Below are 18804 nucleotides of genomic sequence, written 5' to 3' on the forward strand. Positions count from 1 at the left end.
TCTGCTGCCATTTTGAGCAGTAGCCAATCCTCCAGGGACCAAGGCTGCATGAGCCTCTGAGTGCCTGGGTTGCTGAGCACATTGAAAAAACCTCTTAAGCCCCTTTGTGCAAGAAGGATCCCCACTAGTCTCTTAAGAAAATTTTCACTATTACTCCCTCGAGCCTGATATGGGTGTGGTCTTGCTAGCTTCTAAGATGCCCTGAAGCCATCTTTCTTATTGTCTCTGGGCAAAGTCTTTGGCATTTCTCTACTGGCAGTAATAATCTTCAACAACTGCAACTTCCTTAGCCCAAGTTTTACTCCTGCCTTTCATGTCCAGGTCTTTCAAATCTTTCTGCTTTTCTTTCTGCTTCTGATTACCACAATACATTTGGCTAAAATATGTCAGTAATATGCATGCCATTTCCTGAGTGCTATGCTGCCTAGACATTTGTTCTGCCAGTTTAAGATGTACACACATCACTTTTTAAATCAGCTCAACAGAAATTCTGAGGCATGGGCAAAATGCAGACAACTTCTCAGCCAGAACATAACATAATTGGCCTCTACTCCAAATTCCAATAGAATCCTTTTCTGAACCCTTTTGAGTCCTGTCTTCACTGTCTCTGGTCCTATTGGCATTCTGATCTTCTGAACTGTCACCAGATTCAACCATTAAGCTCCACATAGAACAATCTAAAGCATTTCCAGCTTGTACTGCTAAGCATCTCAAAATTTTTCTCAGAAATTCCAAAATACTTCAAAAACATGAACCACCTGGTCAGGATAGTCCCAGCAATGACTCCACTTCTCGGTACCATTTCTATTTTGGTCAGCCTTTCCATTTTTTTTTTTTTTTTTTTTGTGAATAAAGGACCAGTCCAATTTCAGAGGAGGAAAAGCTTACTTGGGGGCTCACAATTTCAGAGGTCTTAGTCCATAGAAGACCAGCTCCATTCCTTGGTGCTTGGTGAGGCAGAACAGCATGAGGGAAGAGTGTGGCAGAAGGAAGCAGATCATATGATGCTCAGGAAGTAGAGAGAGACTCCACTTTCTAGATACAAATATAGACCCCAATACCACGCCCCCAATGCCCTATCTCCTCTAGCTAAATCCCACTTAACTTTAGTTACCACTCAATTAATCCAGTCAGGTGATTAATTCACTGAATGGGTTAAGGCTTTCCTAACCCTCCTCTGAACCTTCTTGCATTGCCTCACACAGGAGCTTTTAAGGGATAACTCACATCCAATCCATAATACTGGTGGTCTGTGTGTAATGAGGTGTCTGTTCTGATCCACACAGCTGTACATGATATGCAGGATCACTGGGGCAGAGAAAAGGTCAGGTGTAATGGTTTCTTTTGTAAGATGACTATTGGAATCACTAGTGCCATAACTGAGCTCTCTGTGTTCCTAAAGTCAGATACTACCTAGGAATTCTACAAGTTAAATTTTCTCACAACAAAAGTCCTTTTTTGAATAATATCAGATGAAAAACTTACATTGATGGAATTCTTATCTAATTGAAGATAATCTGATTAATGGCAGAATTTCTTCCTTCTTTCCTTCTTGTACTTTATTTGGATTTACATCATATATATTCTATATAGTTTTTTAATTGCTTGGTTATGGTATATACTGTGAAGCTTTTTCTTCATGTTTGAAGTCACTTATTTGCAACTATGAACTTGCAAAGCAAGTTCTTCCCTTTGCTTCTTTTTCCCCCCTCTTTCTTTCTCTTTCATTTGATTTGGAAGAATTTAGAGTCCTTATTTTTCTACTCAGTTTATTGTACTTATTCTGGGTGAACCTTCACAGTTCAGTCACTTTTGTTTGAAGGCACCATTGTTTTTAAAGACTCTTAGCCTGGTCCTTAGCTTAGTCCTTGACATGTTATAACACATACAGGCAATTCATACAAGGTGTTATTTTTCCTTAATGGGTTTACTGGTTTTAATATATGTCTTAAGTGCTATGAATCCAGTTCCCACATTTTTGTTTCCTTCTGTGTACTATGGCTTTTATCATCAGAAAGCACATTTATTTCTTTCCTTGACCCTTTATTTCCCATGCTAAATGATGTCTGTTTGTGCAGTAGTTGCTTCCTGGTTGTTGATTATCTATAGGGCCAACTCTCCGATCTGTCATAATTGAATTAACATTCCATTTTGAAACTTGACAAAAATATTTCCTGATACAGTTGTGACAAAATTGGAAAGACCATTAATTTTTTTTTCCCCTTGGCTAAAACTCTAGTGCCAGCGAGCTAGATTAAAGAAATCTGAAGAACATGGACTTGGGGTTGGACAATTTTGGTTTGAATTTCAAATATGCCACTTATAAGAATGAACATATTATTTTGCTTCTTTGACTCTCAGTTTATCCTCCTATAAAATGGCCAGTATGATGCATGGGTTTGTCGTGAATTGACCAATAATGAATATAAAACATCTGGCAAATTCTACTTGGTAAAAATGTACCAGATAGCTATTATTGAAGCTTTGGCTATAATTCTTGTAGTTTCCATCAAATATAGACAATTTTGACTCAATATTTTCTTTTTTTGTGGGTAATAATGAATTTTGAACCCCAAAGCACTGTACCACTGAGCTACATCACCAGCCCTTTTTATTTTTAATTTTGAGACACTATCTTGCTAAGTTGTGGATGCCAGCCTTGAACTTGTGAGCAGAGGAGACTGCAGGTGTATGCCATTACACCTAGTTTCAACATGTTCTTTTGAAATTAGTATTCTTTTTTTTTTTTTTTTACTAAGAAACTATAATTTGGTTGACTATTTTCCCCTACCCTACCCCGACTATTGAAATTGCCTAGTCTCTTTTTATTTATAACAAATAAACTATATTTCTACAGTAGAGCATGTTTACTTAATAGGATAAAAGTTCAGAACTGTTGATCTAGTCAGATGGAAGGAAGGAGCAAATATATGGAGGTAAAACAGACTATGAACTGGTGACACTATACCTCAAATTACACTGGGAATATGGTAAGATATGTAGCTGTGAGGTTTGCAAGTACAGATCTTACTGGGTTTGGCAGTCATGCCAAAGAGTTGGGATATCTCTGAAAAGTAAAGCCAAGAACATTTTCAGTGGATCATGGAGAAATTGATGACAACAATGTGAAGACTGGCTAGAGGGAAACAGTTTACCACTTTTCAAGAGAGGAAACTACAGTGGATGTTGTGGTGTACAAATCACATCACCATTTCAGGATAAGGTACACCCCATATTCAATGACTGGCCACTACTTAGTGATCAGTCTGATTTCCTGGATTTGAGAAAATTCCAAGGAGACTCTCAGCTTCAGAGAGAGTCTTAATAATAAGAGTGGAATAATAACTACCTCAAACGGATTGGTTTCAGGACACCCCATAATAACTCCCATAATAAGAGTGGAATCTTTCTTCTATCAATGTCTCAATTCAACTTCTGTCCCTTGTGTTTCCCCCACTTCCTTGTATGAAGTTTTCTTATGCATCCCATGATAAAATTTCTGCACAGAAATCTCTGTTTCAGTGACTGTTTCCAGGCAGCCTTACCCAAGACAGAAAAACAATTGCAAAATTTCAAGGAAAAGGTGATGATGTCTTAGACTCTGTGATGGGCATGTGACTATGTAGAAGAGAGGATAAATTCTGGTAATATTCAACAAAACTTGGCATTTGACTGTGTAGGTGTGCACAATGAAAAGAAGATATCACATTTTATTTTACTATGGGAAAGTTGAGGAATCAATCCATCTTTTAATACTGTGCACTCATTGAAGATTCAGTTTTGGTTGAGTGTAACCAGGGGAGGTACAACAAAATGTTGTTCCTCAAAATGCACTCCTTTGTGTCACACACTACAGGAAAGAGGCAATCACGCAGTATGTCACGCTGCTTCCTAGCTCATGGAGTCTTTCTGTTACTGTAGTTTGTAGTCCTTCTGCAATTGCAACTGAGCCTCATTATCCCCAAGGTGGAAAAATCACAGGATACTGTGGCTCTTTGTGATGGTGGATTATAAGTCAGCTTGATTAGTGTAAGCCATTGTTTCTTCAAACATGAATCTAGGTGTTGATTTGTGTGTGTTGCACCAACAAGACACTGTTTCCCTCCCCACATCTCTTTCTATTCTCTCCCTTTCCTCACTCTTTAATTGTACATGTCCTCAGAGGAGGAGTCTGATTTGGCCCTACATTCCATAGCTTGTAACTTGTATTGGGAGGAATTCTGAGTAGATAATAAATGATGTCTTGCTGAATTTTATGTTTGTTGTTCCTGTACGCAAAGAGTGAGTGAGTGTGAAGGTGCTTTATCTAATATGATTAATATTTATAATCAACTGATCTTCAGTAAAGGAGATAATCTCCTTTATCATTCACAATGGTGGTGGGCCTCATTTAATCAACTAAAAGACTCATGAGGTTCCACAGAGAAGGAATCCAACTTCATAACTAACAGAGAAATTCTTCCTGAGTTCTCAGCCTACTGACTGCTCTATGAACTTGCTAGCTCCCATAATTACATAAATCAGTTCCTTACCCGCCCCCTCTCTCTCCCTGTCTCTCTCTCTCTCTCATCATCATCATCATCATCATCATATATCCATCTGAAGAGGCCATTAACATCTTCTTGTTCCACGTCTGTGGATTTAACCAATTGTGGTTCAAAATGATCTGGAAAAAAATATAAAAGCTTTTTCTGTACTGATACAGATATTTTTCTTGTTATTATTGCCTAAATAATATGGTGTGCCAACTATTTACATAGCATTCAGATTGTATTTGGTATTTATCAAAATATGATTGAGAGGATGTGCAAAGGTCATATGAAAATATGCATTATTTTATATAAAAAGACTTGTACATCCACATATTTTGGTACTTATGGGGTGTCCTGAAACCAATCCGTTTGAGGTATGAATGTGTATGTGTATCTGTAAATATATTCATAGCAGTATAATATGCATAGCTCACATATAATATATACAAATATGTATATCTAGATCTCTGACTGATAAAGCTCTTTTAGTTCCTTTCTCATGGAGCACACATAATAACTCCCCATGTCCTCTTGTCTCCTGAGGAACTAGTCCCCCAGACACCAAGTACATGCAGCCAGTAGGAGCTGTGCCATTGTCTTTTTTCTACAAGTCAGGATTTCCATAGAGCATTGATGATAAAGGATATGGGATGACAAGAGCTGACAAAATTACAATTCCCTTGGAAGGGACTGTTGGCCTTTCGTCCCTGAAAGAACTTGTCACACAAAGACACTGTTTCCCTCCCTGCCTATCTTCTCCCTTTCCCCATTCTTTAATTGTACATGTCCTTATAGGAAGAGTATGATCTGTCCCTCTGGTCATTATCTTGTAATCCATATCTAGAAGACTTTAGGCTATGAGCAGATAATAAATGGTGCCTCTCTGCATTTCGTGTTTGCTGTTTCTAAAGGCAAAGTAGTGAATGAATGAAGTGGTCTGGATTCTATGACCCACAGGAGCAGGGATTCTTATCTAAAATGAAAACCTATGTCACTAAACAGAACAGTGGGGATTTGAGGTTCATTTGCTTTTTTTCTCCATATGACTTTGTGATCTTATATAAGGAAAGGATATTTTTTCCTTTAGCATGACTTGGATGCTCCTCTTCTGAAATAACCATCAACCAGTAGGACTCGGGGGCATAAAAAACTTTTCTTTTTGGGAGGTGGGTGGGTACTGGGGATTGAATTTAGGGGCACTTGACCACTGAGCCACTTCCCCAGCCCTATTTTGTATTTTATTTAGAGACAGAGTCTCACTGAGTTGCTTAGTGCCTTACTTTTGTTGAGGCTGGCTTTGAACTCACAATCCTCCTGCTTCAGCCTCCTCAGCTGTTGGGATTACAGTTGTGTGCCCTGTGCCTGGCTGCATATAAAACTTTCTGAGCTTGGTTTTAAGAAAAATTTTAAATTGAGATGTATATACATATATACATGTGTGTATATACATATATATATATATATACATATATATGTATATACACACACACACACACACACACACACGTACAGCAAAAACTATTATAGTTCTGAAGGTTACAGGGCCAACACTATCTCACTGGGTTCCAATCAAATCAAGATGATGGCAAGACTGTATTCCTTTCTGGATGCTCTGGAGACTCATTGCTTTGCCTTTTCTAGCTTGGACAGGTTACCCACATTCTTTCACCGGTCAATCTCCTGTTCCATCTTTCAATTCAGCCACAGAGCATTTCTCTGACTTGATGTCATCGTCACATTTATTTCCCTGACTCTTCTCTTCAAAGCACTTGTCTCTTTCCCTTTGCAGTATTCTGTGATTACACTGCGCTCACCCAGACAACCCAGGGTCATCTCTCTGTTTTAGGGTGAGCCGATTAGCATTCTTAATTCCATCTACAATGTAATTCCCTTTTGCCATGTAAGCCAACATATTCAAAGTTCCAAAGATGAAGATGTGGGCATCTTCAAAGACCATTATTCTGCTTATCAGAAGCAACAACCTGGCAACTAATTTTTCTCTCCTGGACAGTGAAGTGGCTTCTCTACCAATTGCCCAATCAACTTCTCCTTACCCAGACTAAGAAAAGAAAACCTCAAAGAAGGAAAACGAATTCTAAGTTACTTCTTTTGCATGGGTATGAATCTAATTTTATAAGATCTACAAATGAAATTTAAAATATTTGTTAAGTGTGAATTGCTGGGTCAAATTCACCATTTGACCCAGCTATTCCTCTCCTTGGTGTATACCCAAAGGACTTAAAAACAGCATACTACAGGGACACAGCCACATCAATGTTTATAGCAGCACAATTAACAATAGCTAAACTGTGGAACCAACCTAGATGCTCTTCAATAAATGAATGGATAAAAAAATGTGGCATATATATACCATGGAGTGTTACTCAGTAATAAAAGAGAATAAAATCATGGCATTTGTAGGTAAATGGATGGAGTTAGAGAAGATAATGCTAAGTGAAGTTAGCCAATCCCCAAAAACCAAATGACAAATGTTTTCCTTGATACAAGGAGGCTGATTCATAGTGGGATAGGGAGAGGGAGCATGGGAGGAATAGATGAACTCTAGATAGGGCAGAGGGTATGGAGGGGAAGGGAGGGGGCATGGGGTTATTAATGACAGTGCAATGTGATGATCATTACTATCCAAAGTACAGGTATGAAGACACGAATTGGTGTGACTATACTATGTATACAACCAGAGATATGAAAAATTGTGCTCTATATGTGTAATAAGATTGTAATGCATTCTGCTGTCATATATAAATAAAAACGTGTGACATTGCTACTCAGAAAACATCTTAAATTGTATCTAGTTGAGAAATGGAAAACTCCAACTTCTTCTGTTTGGGTAAATAAAATACCTCATAAATAATTCTCCAGGAGGGACAGGAAGCTCACCTACAATGTTTTCTTTTTTCTCTGTAAATGCTTTTAATACTTGAAAAATTGCTGACATTTTATGACTGTAAAATTGATGGGAAGAATGAAAAAATAAAACATTCTAATAAAAAGTAGCTTATCCTCTGTTCAATATTGTTCTTTGCTTTAAGAATGGAAAACTGGTGGAGTTCTAAATTATGAACTATTTGAAATGAAATATGTGGTATCCATTATCTGAGAATGCTTATCTCTGAAAGCTGTAATTTTATAAATTAAAGGGAAAACTACTGTTTTACTATTTCTATGAGGACAGAAAAGAAATATTGAAATGCTTGTTAAATTAGAATCTTTTTATCTGTCATGAGTTCTAAGCTACAGAAAAAATGGAGTATCCTCTGTATTTAAAGATGATACAGTCAACTCACCATCAGCAGAAAAAGATATTCCAAGTTAATAAAAACTGAACCCCTGCCTTCCCTCCCACTCCCAGCTGTCTTACCAGAACTAAAGGTCAATAAGTCAATCAGACAATATTGCCGAGGGCCTTTTCTGTGCATGCACTGTAATAAACACAGAAGCATAAAAAATAGTACTTCAGAAAGAAACTCGCTAAGACAATTCTGTGCCAAATATTGAAAGAAAGGTATATGTGGAAAGAATATCCCCTGGTTTAATTTAATAGTCATTCCTAGGCCTGTCATAAAAATCTGAAGTGGGCTATCCATTAAATTTTTACTTTTGGCATGAGTACTTTATAAATATTGTGGAATGGATGAATGAAAAAGCAAATTGATTGATTCAAATCTGAATCTGATTTCCATATTCTAACCCATATGGAACTTAAAATCTCTTAGATCTGATATGCATCATAGGCCTTAAAAGTGGAGGCTAATTTGCCTGGCTAATTTATATATTCTGAAATAAATTCAAACATGTAGAAATACTCTATTAGACATACCTATTTGTTTATTTTTTAGACACTGCTATTTAAAATTTTTGATTTGCTTCATTTGAAAAAAATACTTGCTACGAGTCTTTTGAAGTGTTATTATTAGTACTCAATTGAAAGCCCTTCTAAATTTTTATGAATTTACAAAATGATTTACCAGCCCTGTCTATAGGTTGTTCCAGATGTTGCTTTCCAGGCTATAATTTTTATGAGCCTATTTTATAGGTCAAAGAGCTGGGAGTCAGGGTGAGTAGTTATGGCCTCAAGTCTGGAAGGGTGATGCTTCATCATTTAGAGAGCAAGGAAGCAAAGTAATGACCATTTGAAAGTTTAAGATTTTAAAAAGTGTATGAGCTATCAATATAAGTGACAACAGAGTCAGGTTACCTATGACCTGGGAAAATTGACTCAAGTCTTTCATCTCCCTTACCTTTTCAAAAAGTAAACCTAAACATTGGTGATGATAGCAATGTCTTATAACCAAACTTCAACTGAAGGCAGCATGACATCTTATTACCAACACCATCCATAACCCTGATGATTAAATGCCAGAATGTGACATGCTGAGCATTCTAAACAACAGGAATGACGTTGACATGGATTCTGTTTGAATCAACCAGTTCATTCATTCATTCATTTATATGTACAACATTGGTAAAGCATTTATAGGATGTTGTTGGTATATAAAGGTACCTGGGACATAGCTCTACCCTCTAGTAGCAAACCTTTCCTTATGTGTAATAAGGAAGAGAGTGAAGGGACCACATTGTAGGCACAGAATAATGACAGGAAAGTACTAAAGAGAGGTGAGCAGACCTTCTAAAATTCCATCTAGATTACTAAATCTACTGTAAAGGAAGCAGAAGGGACAAAGGGTAAGCCATGGATTTTGATGTGTAATAGACCTGAGTTTGAATTCTGCCTCTATAACTTCCAATATCAGCTCTTGTTTCTAGACATAAGGATAATGACTTCATTTAATTTATGTGGAAATCAATTATGAATTCAGTTATTCTAAAGAACTCAAAGCAAGATACACACAGAGTGATTACACAGAGGCAGTTGTTGTTTTATTGTTGTTGTTTTTTATAAGATTGCTCAGAAGTTTGGAATATTTCTTGAGTGGGGCAAAGAATTGAATTCATGATATTTTTTTTCCTGCCAGTAATGGGGTGGATCTGTCCACACAAGCTCCTGAGGATTCATTGTGATGTTTTTAAAGAATTTTGCAAACCATTTGTTGAACATAGTCGTCCTTGAAATCAGTCATGGTGGGAGTATTTTCACTATGAAAACCAGCAAATGCTACAAATCAGAGCTCCCTGGTGCCCATTTGATTTACTACCACATCATTGAAAGCAAATTTCAATCCAACAGATCTATGGGGCTCCAGGGAGGCAAGATGTAGGTTTGGGGTAGGGAGAAAGTCTCCTCATAATTCAGGTTTTAAAGTTCTGTCCTGAGGGAACATAACCAGGGTCAAAGGTGATACCAGAATGAGAAGAAAAATGTGGGAGAATAAATCCTCTCTCAATTTAAACATTTTATTTAAAGCTTCAAAAAACACTGTTTAAATGTCATATTTATTGGTGCATTCTGGAATTGAAAATCACAGCCCCAGAACGACCCAAATGTTTGCTCCTTAATAGCAGCTGTTTTTAATATAATTGTAAGAAATGGAGCACACATGTAGTAATAATATTTATAAACAATCCTGTTTTGCTAGCCAGATCCCTGCAGTGAATTCTAGTCCTCCAGGTGCCCAAGTCCTACTGCAGTCAATCTCCTTCCTGTTTTCTGAGCTTTAATAGGGGGTTCTTCAATGGTTGGAAGGTTTTTAAAATTCTACCTGGTCCTCATTAGGAAGAAAGTACTTCTTTCTGATCACCATTCCTGGCATTGATTCTCCTTCCTTCTCTTTGCCACCATTAGGGATGAGAAACAACTGGTCAGTGTTCTTCCTTATTTCATCACAGAAGCTAGTGATATTGTATTTAAGTTCCCTCAAGTCCAAGTTATGTTTGGTCTGTTAAAATTTCTTTCTTACTATTTAGTGAAATTTTCAACTTTTAGATTTTTCTTCTGCATTTCTTTTACATTTTTCCCCTCTATTTCTCCCCTGTCTCTCCTTACCTTTCCAACTGAAAAATCATTTTCTTTTGTTTGTTTCACAAAGTCCCTTATTCAAGGCCACTGCTGCCCGTGTATTCAAGTAGTAGTGCTCCATCTGATAAGTCACCACCCATTCATCATCTGGTGCTATCCATGTCTACCTCTAGACAGCCATGCCTTTTTGTGAAGGAACTCCATGCCCTCAGAGGTTAGGTGCTAGAGAGTTTATTTATGGTTTCTTTATTTAATTGGCCTGCTCAGTTTCACAGCTTGCAGCTACTGAGTTCTAAACCTTAGTGACCAATAATGTGTTGAAGTCATCCAAACTCTTCATTTTCTCCCTGAGTGAACTTGCACTTGAAAGCTTAGGGTTATTAATGGTTGTTTTGTAAACCATTAAACCAAATTTATTTGGCCTAGGAGACCTTGGGATAGGGTAGATATACTGTCAACACTTTAAGTTTTCCACCAGCTGGCAGATTAGTGGCAATGAAATTGGGTGATAAGGTAGAAAATCTCCAAAACATGTTTTCCAGTTCTACAGGTCCCATGACAACCTACTGCTATACACAACGGGATAAAAAGAACTTGGTGCTATTGTCATAGAGAATGAAGGACTCTGACTTTGGATTGACTTGTCCTTCTGATTGTGGGCAATTAAGTAATTCTTCCTGATGCTCAGTTTCCTTTTTACAAACTTAGATTATTTATTTCATAGGATTATATGAAGACTAGTATGATAATACATAAACTACAATTGCTTGATTGTATCATTTACTATCCAAAGCAAGATCATTTTGAAAATGAAAGGGGGAAACCTGCTAATAATTATGCCAGGAAAAATATATAAATTGGTGTTTTCTTAGGCATGTTGTAATATCCAGTTGTAGTCAATATAGTTTCCTTTGGTGCAGAGGCTATAATAGATTTACATAAATTCTACTCTACAGTATAAACTTAATAAACATCTTGTAAAATTGAGGAGTTTTGCTGTCTTCTTTTATCTCATACTCTTTTCCCTTGGTCATTGCATGTTTCAGGGAATGAATGATAGTGTATAACAAAAAGGAATGTCAGAAGGTCTTTGGTAAAGGACCCCTCATGCCTTCCAAAGGGTAGGCTGTGTTTGGGAGTTATTGTAAGCAGTGATTAAAAACTCCAGGATTTTAGGGAATCCAAGAGCATAGAAGCTAGGAATACCAGGAAGACGCTAAAATTCTGAAGAGATTCTGTTTCTTGTACTGGGTAGGAATAGAAACTACATTTATGTGGGTTGTCTTGACCTGCACTCTTACATATGGTGATTGAGTTTGGCTAGTCCAAATTGTGCTGTAAATGTAAAATACACACCACATTTTGAAGGCTTATCAAAACTAATGTAGAATATCTCATTAATAATTTTTAATATTGACTACATGTTGAAGTTATAAATATACCAGATTAAATAGAATGTTAGTTAATTTCAGTTGTTTCATTTTACTTTTTAACTATGAATATTAGAAAATTCTAGATGATGTTTGTGGCTTGCATTGGTTGTGACTTGCATTACATTTCTATTGATAGTGCTGATGTAGACCAAAGGGTGAGACAGATCCATGAGCTCTGTTTACACCTGCCTTATGAAGAAGCAGCAGGACGACTCCCATATTCCCAAGAGAAGTGTGGTGGGGTTTTGAGAGCCTGCAGATTAAGGCCCCAAGTGAAAGGAAGCAAGGGAAGGGAACTTCTAGGACTAATAACCAGTAACTAAGGATCTCCAGCTGTGAAAATGTCTTGGCGACTGCATATAGTCAAAAAACAATATCAAGGCAAAATTCTTTCACACCATCCTCACATCTCTGGGAAAGAAGATGGGGAAACTTGGAGTAATTAACAGTTTTTCTATTCAGTGGAAAGGGCTTGAAAATTCGAAATTAAATTTACAGTCCAGGGTAGTAGTAAATATTTAGCAATTGTGTATCACTGGTACCACTCTATCAGAATAGATGTTGGTTGAAAAATCCTCTAAGCTGCCTGCTGTGCTTCATGTAATATCTTAAATTACTGGGACATTCAGAAGGCTGGCAGTTTGTGGCCATGGCAGTGGCTCTGGAGGGGGTTGTGTCTGTGCTCATATCTACCAGCTCATTATCTGATTAAAAATATAAATAAGCAAAGTTTTATTTCTTGCTTATTTAAGTTTGTGATTTGATTGATATATGTTGCATGGTAACTGAATGAAAATTCCTTGTATGAAAATCTTTGGCCTCCATTTTTTTCTTTGTTGCTAACATTTAATTATCACTGCCTTATTACCATCATTGGCACTAACATTTTTCTTCAAGCAATAACAGAGAATGGCAGGGGAGAGACTACCTTGTGGATTATAATGGACTGTTCAGATTTTCTTTCCAATCTTGATATAATTGAATATCTAAGTCAATGAACACAAATATTTTTTATCCAGATTACTGCTAGTTCTTATTTTGATTCTTGCTGTTTGTGAATCTTGGTGTCTTCATCTGTAGAATAGGTGTCAGATTGCTTTTTGTATTATTATAGCCTGATATGGTGTTAAGTTATGCCAATAAAATAAAAAAATGATTTGCTTCTTCACTAAGAAGTATTTGTAACCTAGAGGGTTCAAAAAGTTGGATGGGAGAGAATAGAAATGCCAGAAAGGTGAGGATGTAGAAATATACCAACCAGCAACTTTAAGAGGCAAAGTACATCCTGGAGCACTGCAAGAGTAATGCACTTTATCTGAGAATTAGCATTAATTTTGCAGAAATCATACAAGGAGATAGTTATTCTAACTATCTATAAGAAAAACATGCCCTGTCAACTTTAGGCAGGCTTGATGTTTATCTTTAGGGAATTCATAAGGTGCATTAAAATATATGGTTTGAAAGGACTTAGACTAGTGTCTATGACTTTTGGCTCAAAATACCTAAGGGAGTACCCAGTTATCTCTCTTCGACCTCCCCGAATCACAATGAAAAAAAAAAAGTTAGAAGTTTAAAAACAGGTTTCTGAAAGTACTAAAGATACAGAATAGGGAAATGGCACAGAGAAGACTACCATAAGATAAAAACTGTACTTCTCAGTGAAGTATCCAGAGGGACATGAGTCTGAAGTCAGCAAAGGTTGAGGACAGAATGTAGGTCACAAGACAACTAGTAAGGTTGTTAAAGCACTCTAAAGCAGCTGAGTCAGTTATTGTTTTATGTAAGCAAAGCATTGGCTAGGTACTCACTCCCTAGGTGCAGCCTCGGGGAATAACTCCCTAGAAAATCAGGTGTATGTTGTCTGTGGTGTGTTTGTGGAGGGGGAGTTTCTTTACCCATGTGTTAGGGGTACATGGAAAAGATGACACCTGACAACTTCAAACATTCACTATGGATAGAGAAGAGAAAAAGGAATATGAGAGAAGTCAGCTACACATAACAGTGAAATAGGCTCAATTATCCTGTGCCCAGAATACAGCTTTCTTTGTATTCTCTCCAACTATAGTTGAAACCCTGTTGTTGGCACCTGTCTACCCACTCTTTTGCAAAGCTTCAGAGTTAGCATTTGATTCAGGAGGTATCTGCCTCTGAAATTAATCTTAGAAACTCAGGAGGAATCCTCTTGTGCCTTCTGTACTCTCAGTAATTGAATCATCTCTCCCCACAATCCAGATGCTTATGTTGAAGTTCTAACCTCTAAAATCTCACACGGTGGCAATATTTGGAGATATGGTCCTTAAAGAGGTGATCAAAATGAGGTCATTAGTGGGGGCTGATCCAAAGTGAATGGTATACTTATAAGGAAATTTGGGACATAACCACAATTAAAGGAAAGAGTATGAAGACATAAGGGGAAAGCCAAGGAGAAAGGGTGCAGAAGATACTAACCCTACAGCTAACATCTTGAGTTGAATTCACCTCCAGAATTGTAAGAAAATAAATTTCTGTGGCTTAAGTTACCCAATCTGTAGTACTTTGTTATGGTAGCCTTTGTGTGTTAATACATTTATTGACTAACCAAGTCATTTATTTTTAAATATAAAAAAATCCACATATCATCAGTCATTTGAGGAACATCAATGGCATGGACAAGATGCTCCGAGATGAACAAATAAAACAGCTAATCTTAGAGGAAAGAGATAATTCCAGAAACAAAAGAGAACATGAAAAGCATTATTAATCATGAATATTCAAGAGACTTCTATACTAAAGCCAAGGACTGTTTCAGAGTTTGAAGAGAATATGGAAAACTCGCTGCCCTTCAAACAAATCCATGAAACAAGAATAGCATAAAAAATGCATGTAAGCTCTGGCCCACAGGCAGGCTGTGGCCTGCAGAAGCAGCTGTGTGTATGATGTTCATAGTTTTTAAATATAAATTAACTCAGGATGACAAAAAATCCTATGGTCCACCACAGTCTTCACTCTTCCTTCTCTCACAGAAAGCTTCACTTACTTGAGTTAACAATTGGGTTTGAAAGTAATTTTCATTTTGACCCTTGTAGTAGAATGATATCATTTATGAATATGTATGCAAGTCCTAAATAAATTATTTCTGATCCAAGTCCAAAATGAAAGAACCTTTATTCATTACATTAATCAAAGCATATCTAAGAATGTAAAGACAGTTCTGGACACAAAGTTCACATTCAACATGTCTTTTTTGAGTGCATGAAGTCACTTCCCTAAGTTTCTCATGAAATGATTCAATTTTTATCCACCGTTCTTTTGCTATATTCTTTACCAGAAGCAAAAATAGTATCTTTTGGTAGGTCTTTTCTGATATGGAGCTTTCTTGGAAACTTTTGGAATATATTGAAATTAACACAATGATTCTGGCATACATAGCTTTAAATAGAAGTTAAATCCCAAATTAAACCTAGTTATATTTAGTAAGCACATCACCGGGGAGAAATAATTTGGGTAGTGACAAAGTATTCCACAAGAAATTAAGGAAAATGTATAAAATTAATTAAGCATAAAATTAAGCATAATTGAAAAGAAAAAAGAATTAGCAAGTTATTTGCTGTGTTTTTTGAATATTTTACTTTTAAAAAGTTATGATAATTACTTTTAAAAAGTTATGATAATTATCAAAATAAAGAAAGATGAAAGCTAATAATACATTTAAAATGCTATTTTGGGGGGAGTAAGAAAGAAGAAAGCATACTTTAAGAAGAGATACAGCAAGGATAAACTGGAAACTAATGAAATTTATAACCTTTAGGGTAGAGGCAAAATAAATGAAATGAAACAGGGTAGAATAATGGGAAGTTCCTTTTTCAAATAACTTTTACACAATGTCAACTTTGAACCACTTTTAGTAATTTTATGTTACAAATGATCTTAAATCAATAAGATTAGAAAGAACCCTAAAGCAGTACAAGTATAAACAAATAAAAATTAGATAGCAAATAGGAAATATTACCACACAGAATATAATAAAAATAAATTCAACTAAATTTCAGATATAATCCCTTCTATACCTGCAGTGGGAATAAAGAATTAAGAGAAGAATACAGCAATGTTGTATTGGAATTAGAGATTTCAGTGATTAAAACAAATACATGAAACCTCTGTCTTCAAAGGGATGCAGAAGCAAGGCCACTTTTTGGTTAATAAGCACATCTAGTGATCATACTTTAGTTTCTAATACCATTTCAGTGAAGAACATGAGGTCTTCAAAGAAATGACCAATCCCAGCAAGAAGAATTAAATTTCTCCAAAACAAGAATTAATTTAAAGCGATTTTCATTGGCCAAATTTAGCAAAATTAAAAATAACAGGATTCATTTGATGAGAATAAAAATTTCAAAAATCAAAAGCCCAATTTTACAAGACTACAAAGTATAAATGTGAAAAGAAATGAATAGTATACATAGAAAAACACTATAGTAATAATTTGACTCAGGCAAGAATCATCCCATATGCTGAAGTCATGAGTAAAATGCAAGGAAGAACAATTTCAAAGAGTCTCAAAACATCAACATTCAGAAAACTTACTAATTAAAAAAGGGAAAACCTATTTTTATAATATTGTAGACATCTGACATATATGGCCTTAGTCAAATGATCCAAATATCTGTGAGAGCACAAACATCCCTGATGTAGCATATGGAGGAAAATAGATGTAATGTATTGAGAAGAATGAAATTCTTTCCCAATCTGCATTTAATTATGAAAACAATTAAGACAAATCCAAATTAGGTAGCATTCTGCAAAATCCCTGCTTGGACTTTACAAAAATATCTGTGTCATGAAAGGCAACAAAGGTCAAGAGGTCATTCTTGATTAAGGGATGCTAAAGAGGCTGAAAGACAAAATGCAGTGTGCCATGTATGATGGAGTCCTGCATCATTATTGAGACAGTGCATATGGTTCATGTGATATTTATAATATTATTATATTAATGTTATATTCCCTAGTGATAATTGTATTTGGTTATGCAAGATAATGTGCTTGTTCTCAGTAGTTACAATCTGAAGTATTTGACACTCTGGGTTATGTTGTTTGTTTGTTAGGAACACTTAGATGTGTCAGGTTAAAATATATGCATTCATGTAGATGTGTGTATGTGTGTGTGTGTGTGTGTGTGTATGAATGTGTATAAATAGAGATGGAAATATATGTGATAAAATTTTAATAATTGGTCAATCTGATTGCAGAAGGGAGCTTCTTAAAGTATTCTTACACATTTTTGTAGATTTGAAAATGTTTAATATAAAGCTGAGAAAAGGATTGAGGCTTAACACTTGTTGGGGGGATAGAGAAATATGTTAGCTTTTTCTATGATAAATATATAGCTTTCTATTTTTTTGTTTAAATAAACAAATTGAAAAGCTCAATTATGGGTAAGAGGATTCTAGACTTACTATTACTAATGCTGTTTACTAGTCGTGGTCTATCCAAAAATAAGTTGCTTAAATTGGCCATCTATAAATGGATAGTACTTACCTATATCAAAGGTAGCTGATTGCCTAACCAACATCTATTCTCTCTTTCTTACTAAAAGAATAAAAAACGTGATGACACTTGCAATGTGCCCATTACCAATGGGAAGTACATTTTCTAGAGTCTTTTGTAGAATGGTCATTGTCTTTGCTCCAAAGATGTATGTGGAAATTTTTGAGTTAGGGCCTTGATGGGTGACACTTAGTGGCTGGATTTGTTCCTTTCCTTTCCTTAGTATGTAACATATGGAGGAAAATAGATGTAATGTATTGAGGAATACTGGATGGATTCAATGGTTGAAGCTTAGGAATACTGGATGGATTCAATGGTTGAAGCTCCAGATCATCTTAAAACAACAGATTGTGGACCATATCTGCATCCAGAAGATGAGGTCACTCTGTAACAGCCTGGGACCATACTTTTGGACCTCCTGTTACATGCAAAAACCACATCATTATGTAGTCATCAAATTATGTAGGTTTTACTAAATGCAATCAAATGCAATTACTCATTAGTCCACCGTCTTCAAGAGTTATGAAGATGGAAGTTTTTAATACATGTAAAGTGCTTGGTATCATTCTTAGCACATAAACTCTTGATGAATATTCAGCTATTATCATATTAGCATAATAAAAAGGCAAATAATTTAAACTATCTGAAGAGAAACCAGAGTATTAGCATAGTATAAACAAGGACATACTTTCTTATTGACCTAGAAGAAGAATAGATATTTTTCTCTTTTGTAATTCCCCTCTGAAATACTCTTTCTTAGATTAGGGAATACATACAAATTCAGAGTTCTTCAAATATCTTTCCTGTTTAAACATAATTCTTTGCAGCAGTTATTACAATCAGCCCCATATTTGAAATGAAGATAAAAATTAGGTTTCTTGAACTAACATAACCAAGACATGTTTGATAAATAATTGCTGTTCTAAGAGTTGGATGATTATTTATAAAGTAACGAAAGTGATTATCCATCAAATATGCTAGGTGAATTCTAAGCATATTCTAAAATATTTTGTATATATGTGGTATCAGTAAATAAAAATTATAAATGGAAAGCAGTGTTTGTAAAACCTGAGCAAACTCTTTGAACAAATAATGAATATGAAGAGGAAACTATGTATTTATTTTGCTATAAAATGGTAAATCAGCATACATATGCTTGACTTGGATTGAAATAAAATAAGACTTGCTTGTGTGGATTCTACAGCTAGAATATTATCCTAAACCCATGTGATATTTTTTGATCATAAGGAACAAAGTTTCTTACTTTAGTTATCTATACTAGATATTACCAATATCTAAATATGATGTATTTCATAGAACAATTTCTCTCTCTTTCATGTCCCTGCTCAGATTGCTTATGTGAATGAGAATATATATATAT

This window comes from Marmota marmota, unplaced genomic scaffold, assembly GCF_001458135.2.
Source record: "Marmota marmota marmota unplaced genomic scaffold, marMar, whole genome shotgun sequence".
NCBI classification, from domain to species: Eukaryota; Metazoa; Chordata; class Mammalia; order Rodentia; family Sciuridae; genus Marmota; species Marmota marmota.